Raw genomic sequence first — 14,568 nt, forward strand, 5'->3', positions numbered from 1 at the left:
ATGCAAATAGCAGTGGGCATTGTGGGGTAGTGTTGTGTTTTTCAGTTGAAAAGCACGAATTTGACGCTGATTGCGGGATTGGTGCGTGATTCTCGTTGTGCGCTGTGGGTCAGATGCTCTGTTGGTTTGTTTGTTTATGCTCTGTGTAGTCCGGGTTGTCTCCGATGCTGTTGACACTGTCACAGTTCACTTCTATATTATATTTATCATTTGCTGTTGCTTGTGAATCAACAGACACATTTATAGTAGGCACAGAATGCTTGAAACTGACTTTTGAACGCCACGCGTCTGGCCTTGCGAATACAGTACATCCCTCAGCACCATCACTGAATAATTCAGCCCCACTGTAGCACCAGAAAGAAAAAATCTCTGGCGCCGTCACTGTTTCACACTCCCACTTGAAAAGTCCTTCCTCACCACAGTTGTAATAAAATATTAGTCACTTCCCTTGTCAGAAGCAGCCCTCTGTTTAATACGTCTTACCAGTGGGTCCGGTTTCCTATTGGGCTTGTTTCATTTGGTGGTAGCACTAACCGACATCAACAAAAATACTCGGCTTGCAGAATTTTCACTACATTATCAGAGGGCTCTTCAGCAACAGAGGCTACTGCTGAGGACTTGACTCTGCTGATGGTAGACTCCCACTCCTCCATTGTATTTTCCTCCTGTCTTACTTCTCTGATCAGCTCAACAAATGAGGGAGGGGGATACGTCTAATGAGACATTCAAATGCTTAAAGCAATCTTGTTGCATGACAGCATGCCCTTCACAAATTTTTCCATCCCTAATCGATTTATCTCAGCCCAAAGAATGGTCCCTTTACAACAGAAGCAATGCAGCTGTCATTGTAGCCTGAAAATTTAGTCTAGTATTTTCTCCCCTTTCTCCTAGAATGTGTGCCTGAACCTCATCATAAGGTTCTGAGGAAGAAGCTGGAGAGATTGCGGAGGCTTTAACGATGATCTTTCAAGAATCGATAGATCCTGGCATTGTACTAGATGACTGGGAAATTGCACATGTTACTCCGCTATTTAAGAAGGGTGGGAGGCAGCAGAAAGGAAACTATAGATCTGTTAGCCTGACATCAGTGGTTGGGAAGTTGTTGGAATTGATTGTTAGGGATGAGATTATGGAGAACCTGGAGGCATATGACAAGATAGGCCAAAGCCAGCATGGTTTCCTGAAAGGAAAATCCTGTCTGACTAACCTACTCAATTCTTTGAGGAAATGACAAGCAGGATAGACAAAGGAGATGTAGTAGATGTGGTGTACTTGGATTTTCAGAAGGCCTTTGACAGGGTGCCGCACATGAGGCTGCTGAGCAAGATAAGATACTATGGAATTACAGGGAAGTTACTAGCATGGGTGGAGCATTGGCTAGTCAGCAGAAAACAGAGAGTGGGAGTAAAGGGACCCTATTCTGTCTGGCTGCCGGTTCCCACTGTAGTTCCACAGGGGTTGGTGTTGGGACCGTTGTTTTTTACGATGTATGTCAATGATTTGGACTATGGGGTTAATGGACTTCTGGCAAAATTTGTTGCCATGAGCGGCTGTAGATGCCAAGTCATTGGCAAAGATAGATGGTTCTTGATTAGCCAGGGCATCAAAGAGTATGGGGAGAAGGCAGGGGAATGGGGATGACTGGAGGAATTAGATCAGCCCATGATTGAATGGTGGAGCAGACTCGATGTGCTGAATGGCCTACTTCTGCTCCTATATCTTATACTCTTATGGCCTTATAGGTTCCATTGGGCTGTCCATCGAACGAAAAACTTTTTCTAATGCTTGCATGTGGCCCATGGACGTGACTGATGGGTTCTCTGCCTTTAAGGACCTCGACGCCTCAGCAGCTCGACATTTTAGACTCTCTACCAGTTGCTGTCCTTTCATATTATCTGAGCGCTGCCACTCATCCAGTAATTGAGATGTCTGCTCCACCCAAGTCTCTTCCCCATCCGGGATGATCATAAGACCATAAGACAAAGGAGCAGAAGTTGGCCATTCAGCCCATCGAGTTGATGGCCGTGACTCCGAAGAACATTCTCAGCTTACAATAACTCTGGCTCTCCATCAGTACACTTCGGCATTTATCTACCAGTGATGTAATTGCCAGCTCAGAGTTTCCATCATCCATTAGACCTTTCACATCAGACAACTCCTTCCCCTCACATCGCAGAAATGAGAACAACTTGTCTTTAACGTCCTCATCCTTAGCTACTTGCCCCACTTCTCTAAAAATATGGACTGCCCATGGCCCCACCTCTGTAGGTGTCCCTACCCTATCAGGAATGCAACTTCAATCACGTCACTGCTATTCTGGACTAACATGACATCTTTACTTGCCAATTGATTGCACCGCCATTCAACCAACGTAACTTTACCCAGTGCTTATACAAAACTCAGCTCTCTAATTAGCAGCTCATCCGGGCTTCAGATATACACCCTGCTCAGAACACAAGCATCATTTGTGGGTCATCTCTTTGAATCATACCAAACCTCAGTCCCTGTGGCATCCATAATAATGTACCTTAATCACTTTTCCTGAAACTAATTGAAACACAGGATTAAGCACACAAGTCGCTTTATCAATTCTTAACAACAATTACACAACATTCAGCGAATCCCAGATGAGCCTCCACAAATGTAGCCCCTCACCAGGCTTGTATGCAAACCTGGCCCGTTACCCAGCTCTGTTAACAGCCAGGTGACTCAGCAGTGAGGAGACCACCTTTCTAAAACAATATACGTCGAGGGTCAGAATGATTTGGGGTTCAACCAAACAGGAACTTTGTGATGTTTCAACGAAAGAAACCTTGATTAGAGTGAATGCTCTGTACACACTGCCCATACAGTTGGCAAGAAATAACAGATTGTACACCACGTAAAATAGTGAAGAAAGTGTATTTACTAATTTCAGCTTTATCAAACAGTTATTAAGAGAAAGAAAAGAAAAGCAGTAAAAATAAAAGAGCCCATTGCAGTTAAACAAGTCTAAATATGCACATGGTGTTGGAACTTGTATTTTTCAAAAGCTGAGTATAACCTTTACTCATGGCACTGAATTCTCATCTCCAATCACCAGTAGAGCTTCACATCTTGGACTCTTTCGTCTCACGAAGCACTCCTTGCAACCGCGTCTTCCCATCAGATTGAATCCTACAGCCATCTATTCTGATTTTCTCTTCTCTGTGTCTCCCGCCAAAAAGACTATGAAACCCACCAGTGTCCATCACAAATCTCTCTCGAACCTGCTCCCAATTCCACCATCCTGATTGGCTGACACAAAATTCCTAGGTTGAACATCATAGCCCCTTATCTTTAGCCAAAACCGAAACATTCGACCAGCAGAACACACTGCTTTTACAGAAAGTTACTAAATGAAATACTTCGCAGCACTGGTAGTAGAAAACTTAACATGTATATATGTAACTTCCATCAGGGTCTTTTTATGCTTGCAGTTTCTCAGCTCTACCCACAATGATTCCACACTTTCCAATCCTAATGTCATCACTCTTAATGATTTCATTTCATTTTTTTACCAACATTACCTCCCCATCCACTCTGCCAACCTGACTGTCATTTGAATACAATGTGTATCCTTGGACGCTAAGCTCCCAGTTGTAATCTTCTTTCAGCCTTGTTTCAGTGATGCCCACAACATCATACAAGCCAATCTGTAACTATGCTACAAGTTCATCTACCTTATTCTGTGTACTTTGTGCATTCATATATTAAACCTTCAGTCCTATATTCATCACTCTTTTCAATTTTGTTCTCCTTTTACATTGCAACTCATCACATTGACTGCAATTTACTTTACTTTATTGTTGCCAAACAATTGATACTAGAGCGTACAATCATCACGGCCATAATTGATTCTGCGCTCCGCGCTCGCTGGAGTACAAATCGAAAGTAAATATTAAAAACTTAAATTATAAATCATAAATAGAAAATAGAAAAGGGAAAGTAAGGTAGTGCAAAAAAACCAAGAGGCAGGTCCGGATATTTGGAGGGTACGGCCCAGATCCGGGTCAGGATCCATTCAGCAGTCTTCTCACAGTCGGAAGGAAGCTGTTCCCAAATCTGGCCATACGAGTCTTCAAGCTCCTGAGCCCTCTCCCAGAGGGAAGAGGGACGAAAAGTGTGTTGGCTGGGTGGGTCGTGTCCTTGATTATCCTGGCAGCATTGCTCAGACGGCGTGCGGTGTAAAGTGAGTCCAAGGACGGAAGATTGGTTTGTGTGATGTGCTGCGCTGTGTTCATGATCCTCTGCAGCTTCTTTCGGTCTTGGACAGGACAACTTCCATACCAGGTTGTGATGCACCCTAGAAGAGTGCTTTCAACGGTGCATCTATAAAAATTAGTGAGGGTTTTAGGGGACAGGCCAAATTTCTTTAGCTTTCTCAGGAAGTAAAGGCGCTGGTGGGCCTTCTTGGCAGTGAACTCTGCTTGATTGGACAAGTCAGGTCATTTGTGATATTGATCCCGAGGAACTTAAAGATTTTGACCTGTTCCACTTGCGCACCACCGATGTAAATGGGGTCGTCCTTCTGAAGTCAACAACCAATTAATTTGTCTTGCTGACATTGAGAGGTAGGTTATTGTCTTTGCACCATGCCACCGGGTTCTTAATTTACTCTCTGTACTCAAACTCATCATTACCCAAGATACGGCCTACAATTGTTGTGTCATCTGCAAACTTATATATTGAATTCGATGCAGACTTGGCTACGCAATCATGTGTGTACAGTGAGTACAGCAGGGGGCTGAGTACACAGCCTTGTGGGGCACCGGTGCTCAGAGTGATTGTTGAGGAGAGCTTGTCCCCTATTTTTACAGCCTGGGTCCTGTCTGTGAGGAAGTTGAGGATCCAGCTGAAGATCTGAGTGCTAAGGCCCAGTTTCCGGAGCTTAGGAATCAGCTTATTTGGAATGATGGTATTTTGCCCTATCATCAGCCTTTCCTTGCTTACAGTCTCACTACAGATATCCTCTATTGTAAGCCAGCTACCCCATCCTCAGCCCTATCACTTCAGTTCCCATCTCCCTGCCAAATTAATTTAAATTCTCCTAAACAGCTCTAGAAAACCTGCCCATAAGGATATTGGTCCCCCTGGGGTTGAGGTGTAGCCCGTCCCTTTTGTACAGGTTCCCAGAAGAGATTCCAATGATCCAGAAATCTGAAGCCCTGCCCCCTGCAACAGTTCCTCAGCCAATCATTCACCTGCCAGATCGTCCTATTCTTACTCTTACTGATGTGTGGCACAGGCAATCCAGAGATTGCTATCCTGGATGTCCTGTTTTCAGCTTTCTACCTAGTTCTCTAAAATCTCTCTTCAGGACTTCCTACCGATTGGTGCCAGTATGTACCAAGACCTCTCACTCTCCCCCTTTAGAATGCTGTGGATCCAATCTGACGCATCTCTGACCATGGCACCTGGGAGGCAACATACATAGAAACATAGAAAACCGACAGCACAATACAGGCCCTTCGGCCCACAAATTTGTGCCGAACATGTCCCAACCTTAGAAATAACTAGGGTTACCCATAGCCCTCTATTTTTCTGCATACCACCCGGGTGTTTCTAGCACATTCACAGGATCTCATCTCTATTCCTCTAACTAAGGAATCTCCGATCACAACTGTAGCCCTCTTCACCTCTCTTCTATTCTGAACCCCAACGCTAGACTCTGTCAGAGATCCGCTTGCTGCATCTCCCCATGTTAAGTCATGTCCCTCAACTGTATCCAAAATAGTACACTTATTATTGAGGGGATCAGCCACGGGGGTACTCTGCACCGGCTGCCCATGAACCTTCCTAGTTAGTTAAATCAATTTTCAAATTCAAAGCCAGATTCTCCAGCAAGGCATTTAAAATTTGCATAGCTAGCCTGAGCAATTGTCAAAAGGATGCAGAACATAACCGGAATAACCAGTCTGATGAAATAGTCAAGGGTAGGTTTTTCCAAAATTCAGCATGCTATTTCATCAGCCCTGTAAGGTAAGCAGATTTATATGTGCTTGTGTATTGACATTTTTTTTCAGAAGATGGTGAGATCTGAAAAATTACACTGAAGCTGGCCGGTACATTCTAGGCAACTGAAAAAGTAGCAGAGGTAAGAGTCAATTTCTATCCTGTTTAGAGAGCAAACAAACTTCTTAACCTTTTGTGCATTATCAAAGGATGAGCTGCTTATAAAAGGTTCGTTTCTTAATCGTTTGAAGCTAGTCTATGATTTCCTGTAGTCCAGATTACTGTTACCACCAATGGCTTTGCACATCAATCAGAGGGAGTAATAATGCAAAATAATAAGGCTTCTTTTGATTTTGGCTTCAGTAATGAAACAGAGGCATCCTCGACTTGCACGTGAGCTACCTGGGCTCCACTGGACTGCGGCTGAAAATGACTGTGGGACGGTGAGTGCTGAGACAAGCTATGTCAAGCGGGCCTGGGGCAAGGAGCTGGCCGCACTCACTCTGCAGAGCAATTATCATACTTTAGCATCCAGCCAGCACTAATCACACCATCAGCTGCTTTGTCACAACTCTGTGAGGAGCTTGTTCCAGTTCAAGTCAATCTGTTCCTTCTGAAGGTGATGTGCAGTTGGCTGCGGCAGATGGCAGCTGTTACTTTGGAAGTAATTACACACACAGGACAGCAGATTCTATGACTTTTGAACACAAAGCTTGAAGCCTAGATAGTAAGAGATATCCTTCAACTGGAGAAAGGGCTGGGGTATGGCCAGGGAGTTGGTGAAGGGGCGGTGGGAGAATACAGCTAAGTCTTTGTTCCTCCTGTTGAGCTGCATTCAGAAACTAAGGGCTCCTGAAACACTCACATCTGAAAGCAAAATCTATTGCTGAAAAGTCCCATGGTCAACTCACAGAACATTGCTGCCTGCAACTTTAGCAGTTTAAAATTACACAAGCCCCAAACTAACTGACTCAAGCTTGCATTCAATGGAAATCGATCACCAGTCAGCTTGTAACTGATTAAGAATTTTCTTACTGCGTGGTTAATGGGATGGAGTTAGTGTGGGTGGTCTTTCTTAACATACATTTCTTGGGCTTCTGTGTATGCTCAACAAATGGACTTAGTTGCATTACTGAGCTCGAGTTTGGCAATCCTTGGCAAGGGATCATCATTGTATGCCCATGACCTCACACTGTTTAATCTACATAGTCCAATATGCACTAACTGACAGCATGACTCACAAGATAAATAGCTATCCCATCTGCGTAGCCTGCAACCCAGAGGCATGAATACTGATTTCTCCTTCAGGTAAACAAAACTCACTCCTTCCCCCCTCTTTACTCTTCTCGCCTGCCTATCACCTCCCCCTGGGTCCACCTCCTCCTTCCCTTACTCCTATGGTCCACTCTCTTCTCCCATCAAATTCCTTTCTCTCCAGCCATTTGCCTTTCCTATCCACTTGGCTTCACCTGTCTTCTCTTTTCTGTTCCAGTCCTGAAGAGGGGTCTCAACCTGAAATGACGACGGTTTATTCCTTTCTATAGATTCTGACTCATCTGAGTTCGTCCAGCATTTTGGGTGTGTAGCTTAGTACATTGTCTGTTGTTTAGGACCCTGAATCTAAAGCAGGAAGAGAAGGGTAAAAACAAAGCGAAATAGAAAAGAAAAATAAGAGATAGAAAAGAGAGAAAGAAATAAAAGGTGTTAATTATAAGTAGTCATTCCAAAACTGATTAAGCTCTGCAGGCATGAGATTTCACTGTGGTTTGACAGTGATAAAGACTTACTGTATAAACTATCCCTAACTTCTTGCACACCAGGTAAACAATTCACCTTCAATCATTACATTGGCATTCTGAAAAAAAAATGCTTATAGTTTAACAACCGTCAATAAATCATCTAATCTTATAATCAAAGAATGTGTTAAGGAACTGGAGCTGCAGCTTGATGATCTTCAGCTCCTATGGAAGATTGAGGAAGTGATGAGTAGAAGCTACAGGGAAGTAGCCGCCCCTCCGTTGCGGGAGATGTGCTACTGGGCGACTGTCAGGAGAAGGAAGGGAAATGGGCAGTCAGTGCAGAGTACCCCTCAATAACAAGTATTCCACTTTGAATACTGTTGAGGGGGACAACCCACTGGGGAGAGCCGCAGCGACCGGGTCCCTGGCACAGAAGCTGGCACTGTGGCTCAGAAGAGAAGAGAGGTGAAGAGGACAGGAGATTTGATAGGTGGAGGAATAGAGGTGAGATCCTGTGGACGCAGTAAAGACACCTAGAGGGTGTGTAACCTCCCAGGTGCCAGGGTCATAGATGTCTACAATCTGGTCCACAGCATTCTAACGCAGGAGGGTGACCAGCCAGAAGTCTTGGTACATATTGGCATTAATGACATAGGTAGGAAAGGGGAGGAGGTCCTGAAGAGAAATTTTAGGGAGCAAGGTAGAAAGCTGAAAAACAGGACCTCCAGGATAGTAATCTCTGTAATGCTGCCTGCGCCATATGCCAATGGGTGTTAAGAATAAGGTGATTTGGCAAAGGAATGTGTGGTTGAGGAACTGGTGCAGGGGGCAGGGTTTCAGATTTCTGGGTTTGGGATCCCTTCTGGGGATGGTACGACCTGCACAAAAGGGGTGGGTTACACCTGAACCTGAGGGGGACCACTGTTCTTGCCAGCAGGTTTGCTAAAGCTGTTTGGAAGACTTTAAACCAACTTGGCAGGAGGGTGGGAACTGCAGTGACAGGGCTGAAGAAGGTGTAGTTAGTTTACAAACAGAGGTAAGATGTAGTGAGATTGTTAGCAAGGAAAGGCTGATGATACAGCAAAATTACAGTGAATAGGATGAATCACAATGTAAAATAAGACTACTACGTCGACTCAGGCCTGGGGGCCTATAAGGTAAAATAAGAACAATATTGAAAAGGATAATGAGTACAGGATTGAATGTGTTATATTTGAATGTACGCAGTGCACAGAATAAGGCAGATGAACTTACAACACAGTTACAGATTGGCATGTATTATACGTAGCTGAGAGCTTAATGTCCAGGGATATACATTGTATGAGAAGAACTGGCAGGTAGGCAGAGGGGTGGGGTGGCTTTGTGGTAAAAAAAAACACACACACAAATTAATTCATTAGAAAGAGGTGACAAATGATCAGAATTTGCTTACGGTAAAGGAACCCTTAGGGGACAGTGATCATAATATGACAGAATCTGTAGTGCAATTTGAGAAGAAGAAGCTAAAGTCAGATGCTTCAGTATTATAGTGGAGTAAAGGGGTTTTACAGAGGCATGAGAGGGGAGCTGGCCAAAAATTGATTGGAAGGGAACATTAGCAGGGATGATGGCTGAGCAGCAATTGCTAGAGTTTATGGGAGCAATTCAAAAGGCACAGGATAGATACATCCCAAAGCAGAAGTATTCTAAAGGCAGATGTGTCAACTGTGAGTGACAAGAAGCCAAAGCCAACATAAAAGCTATAATAGAGTAAAAATTAGTGGGAAGTTAGAAGATTAGGAAGTTTTTAAAAACCAATACAAGGCAACTAAAAAAATCGTGAAGGAAAAGATGGAATACAAAGGTAAGCCAATAGTATTAAAGAGGATACCAAAAGTTTATTCAGATATATATATACTGTACAAATGAAGTGGAGTAGATGCATTGGACAACAGATATTTTTGAAAGCTTTTTTCCTCAGAAAAAAATATTTTTTGTTTTTGATAGACCGCTTGAAGCTGAACACAACTATAATTTCGGACTACTTGTATCACATAGGAATTTAGAGAAACAAGAAATTAACTTTTATTGAATATAATGTGTTTAATTGCCTAACTGTGCAATAGTTCTACTAAGCTAAAATGTTTTGTTGATAATTTTCATTAGTATTCAGACTCTAAGGCTTCTTGCTTAAGTGTCCAACTAGAACATAGAACAGTACAGCACAGTAAAGGCCCTTTGGCCCACAATGTTATGCCGACCCTTAATCCCTGCCTCCCATATAGCCCCCCACCTTAAATTCCTCCATATACCTGTCTAGTAATCTCTATCAATCAGCCAGCATTGATGGATTCCAGTTACCCTGATACTGTTTCTGCATGACTGCCATAACCTTTTACCGTCACTGACAACATCACGATTTGCAGGGAAGACGTCTAAATGGAATGCAGAAAATTAATCTTTCGTGACATGTTGCACTTCATGGGTTCAGTTTACATTGTGGACAGTATTTTAATTCACTTCATTTATGAATTGAAATAGCCAATACAGTCCATTTCAAAAAAGATGGTGGGTGATAGGGAAACTTTATAGTGATTTTCATGATCAGCAAACCAAAATCCATAAAATACACCCTAATGTATCTAGAAACCAAAATCTTTGTTGTCCAGTGATATCAGACTACTGGATAATTATGCTGGAGACATGGTAATGGAGGACAAGGAAATGGCAGATGAACTGAATAGGTATTTTGCATCAGTCTTCAATAGTGGTGTGCTGGAAGTTTGACAGTGTCAGGGGCCGGAAGTGAGCGAAGTTTTCTTTACTCATGAGAAGGTGCTTGGAAAACTTAGAAGTCTGAAGGTAGGTAAGTCACCTGGACCAGATAGTCTACACCCCAGGGTTCTGAAAGAGGTGGCTGAGGAGATTGTGGAGGCATTAATAATGATCTTTCCTACAGCATCGTTCCGGAGGACTGGAAAATTGCAAATGTCACTCCACTCTTCAAGATGGGAAAGAGGCAGAAGAAAAGAAATTATAGGCCAATTAGTCTGAACTCAGTGGTTGGGAAGATGATGGAGTCAATTGTTAAGGATGTAATTTTGGGGTGCTTGGAGGCACATGATAAAATAGGCTATAGTCAGCACGGATTCCTTAAAGGAAAATCTTCCCTGACAAATCTGTTGGAATTCTTTGAAGAAGTAACAAGCAGGATAGACAAAGGAGAATTGGTGGATGTTGTCAACTTAGATTTTCAGAAGGCCTTTGACAAGCTACCGCACATGAGACTGCTTAACATGTTAAGGGTCCAAGGTATTACAGGAAAGATACTAGCATGGATAGAGTATTGGCTTAATAGCAGGAGGCAAAGATTGGGAATAAAGGAGTCTCTTTTGGTTGGCTGCTGGTGACTAGTGGTGTTCCACAGGGTTCTGTGTTGGGACCGCTTCTTTTTATGTTATATGTCAATGATTTGGATGATGGAATTGATGGCATCATGGCCAAGTTTGTTGATGATACAAAGAAAGGTGGAGGGGCAGATAGTGTTGAGGAAGCAGAGAGGCTACACAAGGACTTGTACAGATTAGGAGAATGAGTAAAGAAGTGGTAGATGGAATACAGCGTCAGGGAATGTATGGCCATGCACTTCGATAGAAGAAATAAAAGAGTAGACTATTTTCTAAATGGAGAAAACATTCAAAGGTGAGGTGCAAAGAGGCTTTGGAGTCCTTGTGCAGGATTCACTGTAAGTCAATTTGCAAGTTGAGTCTGGAAGGGCTTGGTAATCCTTGTGCAAGGTTCCCTAAAAGTTAATTTGCAGGCTGAGCCAGTGGTGCGGAAGGAAAATCTGATATTAGCATTCATTCAAGGGGACTAGAATATAAAAGCAAAAATGTAATGCTGTATCTTTATAAGGCACTGGTGTGGCCACACTTGGAGCACTGTGAGCAGTTTTGGGCCCTTTATCTCGTAAAGATGTGTTGACATTGGAGATGGTTCAAAGTATGTTCACGAAAATGATTCCAGGATTGAAAGGCTTATCATATGAAGAACTTTTGATGGCTCTAGATCTGTACTCACTGGAATTCAGAAGAATTAGGGGGGATCTCAATGAAACATATTGAATGCTGAAAGACCTCAATAGAGTGGATGTGGAGAGAATGTTTCCTAGGGTGGGGCAGTCTGAGACCAGAGGACACAGCCTCTGAATACAGGGACATCCATTTAGAACAGGGATGAAAAGGAAGTTCTTTAGCCAGAGTGCGGTGAATCTATGGAATTCGTTGCCACAGACAAATGTGGAGGCCAAGTCATTGGGTATATTTAAGGCAGAGATTGATAGATTTTTGATTAGTCAGGACATGAAGGGATACGGGTAGAAGGCAACAGATTGGGGCTGAGACGGAAATGGAGTAGCCATGATGAAATATATAACAGAAATAAAGACAGTGGGGCAGTGGGGCACACTGGCCAAAATAGGCATGGTGAGTTTTAATCCGATTTCCCATCTTTTGGTCCCTGAATGTGCGCATCAGAGATGTGCACATCCCGTCAAAGATTAAATGTTTTATGACTTTTTCCACCCTCTCAGGCAGAGAGTTTTAGAGAACGAGTATATTTTGATTCAAGTGATTTGCCTCGACTCCCTTCTAATCTTTCTATCAAGGAAGAAATCTATGTCATTCATTATAGTCAATTCTGTTTACAATTTAGTCCTCACATAAATTTATTGGACTGAATTAAATCTACCTTCCCTCCATTCTCCATAGAAAACAGCTTAGACTACACCTGCATACAAATGTTACAGCAACACCCTCACCAATGTTCTCTGGAACCTCTCCAGTGCATACTTCCTCCAAAGTGGAGACCAGAACTGTACACAGTACTCTCACAGCCACTAAAACATTACGATGAATTTGATCATGTTTCTTTTAATTGCTTGGTTGACAAAGGAAAGAATTCCTCAAGTCTTTTTCGCCAGTTCAGCTCCTTGTCCTGTTATCTTTCTGGATCTATGAAAGTGCATTCACAGATCCCTCTGCTCCTAACACTTGCTGTATTTTCTCTTATGTTGTTTGAGTTCCTCACATGCATTACCTCATAACACTTCAGACCATTTGCCACTGTTGAGCACACCAAACCAATTCATTAATAGAATCATGGAGCGTTACATCATTGGATCCAGTCCCTTCACCTGGATAAGTCCATGCTGATCAAGGTGCTCATCCAGTTAGCCCCAATTTCCTGTGTTTGGCACATATTTCTTGAAGGCCTGGCTTTCCATGCATCCATCAAGCTGCTTCTTAAATGATCCTATTGCATCTGCTTCAATCACTTCCTCTAGCATCTCATTCTGTAAACGTGCCACCTTCTTAGTGAAAAAAGTAGCTACGCAGATCCCTTTTAAACTTTTCCCCTCTCATCCTAAACCTTACAGCCCTTAGTTTTGGACTCACCCATCCTGGGGAAAAGTTTGGTGCCATCCACGTTATTGATGCCTCTCATAATTTAAAAATTATTTCCAAATCATTATATTTATTATATAAATAACATATAACAAGAGCCCAAACACTGACCCCTGTGGCACACTACTAGTTTTTGGCCTCTATTCCAAAAAACAAGTTTCAAATACTACCCTCTTCTTTCTACCTCTGAGCCAGTTTTGAGTCTACCTAACCAGCTCTCCCTGCATTCCAGGGATCTACCCTTCCAGATCAGCCTACTATGTGAGACCTTGTCAAAATTGTAAAATCGGATAGCTATATGGACAGGAAAGGAATGGAGGGTTATGGGCTGAGTGCAGGTTGGTGGGACTAGGTAAGAGTAGCATTCGGCATGGACTAGAAGGGCCGAGATGGCCTGTTTCCGTGCTGTAATTGTTATATGGTTATATGTTAGATGGTTAAACACCCTGTAAAGGCCAAATTCATATCCACTGCCCCACCCTCACCTAACTTCTTGGTTACCTCTTCAAAAAATTCTGGAAGATTTCTCAAGCACAGCTTTCCGCACAGAAGGCCATATTGACTCCTAGTGATTAGTCATTGTCTATTCAAATGCTGGTAGATCCTGTCCCTCAGAATTCTTTCTAGTAACCTACCCATTACTGATATCAGGCTGACTGGCCTGTAGTTCCCTGGCTTGTCCTTGCTACACTTCTTAAACAATGGAATGACATTAGTCACCTTCCAGTCTTCAGGAACTTCAACACCTTCCCATGGCCTATAGTTTTCTCACTGTCAAACACACTATCAATGCTGGTGCAACAATACATCAGCAATATTCTTGATCATAGCTTCTAAATCTAAATCATTGGTATGAACCACAGACAGAGCTGGCTATAATAAAAAGCCCTACAGTTTTCAGTTATACCAATATACATCTATTATTCTCGTTGGCTCTTTCTCATTGAACCAGCTCTAAAATCTTTGCAGCTCATGGATTCTATTTTTCTACCACTTAGGATTTTTGCAAAATATTAATGGCATTCAGAAAAAAGAATCACACTCGTTGGTAGTTTTGACAGGAGCCGACACTGGAAGTAAGACCACATGGATGGTCAACCTCTTTGGGTGACTGCAGCAGGTCAGGAGCATTGGGAGGAGGTTGTGGTGCCCTATTCTGCTGTGAACCATGCTCATAAGATGGGATGAAACAGCCCAGTAGAAGATCTCCCCTGTGGTCACACTGGAAGCCATACCTGAATCCAAGGGCAGATGGCCAACTGTCTCAGGATCTCAGTTGGCTGCATAATCAAGTTTTGATTTTACCTGGAATAGACAGTGCTGGTAATTATTTCTGGATGAAACTGTAAAATTGGAACAAGCACTCTGGCCACATTCCACAGATATTTGCCCAGTCACTCGAGTGCAGTATC

The 14,568-nt window shown here is 42.9% G+C and overlaps 1 protein-coding gene across 7 annotated transcripts in view; it reads left to right on the forward strand.

Moving 5' to 3' along the window:
* The window catches only part of plekhf1 (pleckstrin homology domain containing, family F (with FYVE domain) member 1), a 33,971-nt gene that overhangs the window by 16,151 nt on the left and 3,252 nt on the right, over positions 1–14,568 (forward strand). For 2 of the 7 annotated variants that reach the window (XM_072279658.1, XM_072279659.1), the window contains exons 2-3: positions 6,045–6,115; positions 6,337–6,416. The exons of 1 other annotated variant lie outside the window; for it this stretch is intronic. The gene's annotated coding sequence lies outside the window, so the exon portion shown is untranslated. The remainder of the gene's footprint in view (positions 1–6,044; positions 6,116–6,336; positions 6,417–14,568) is intronic. 4 more of the 7 variants (XM_072279661.1, XM_072279660.1, XM_072279662.1 and 1 more) reach the window with 3 other exon arrangements.

Source organism: Mobula birostris, chromosome 15, assembly GCF_030028105.1.
Source record: "Mobula birostris isolate sMobBir1 chromosome 15, sMobBir1.hap1, whole genome shotgun sequence".
Classification (NCBI taxonomy): domain Eukaryota; kingdom Metazoa; phylum Chordata; class Chondrichthyes; order Myliobatiformes; family Myliobatidae; genus Mobula; species Mobula birostris.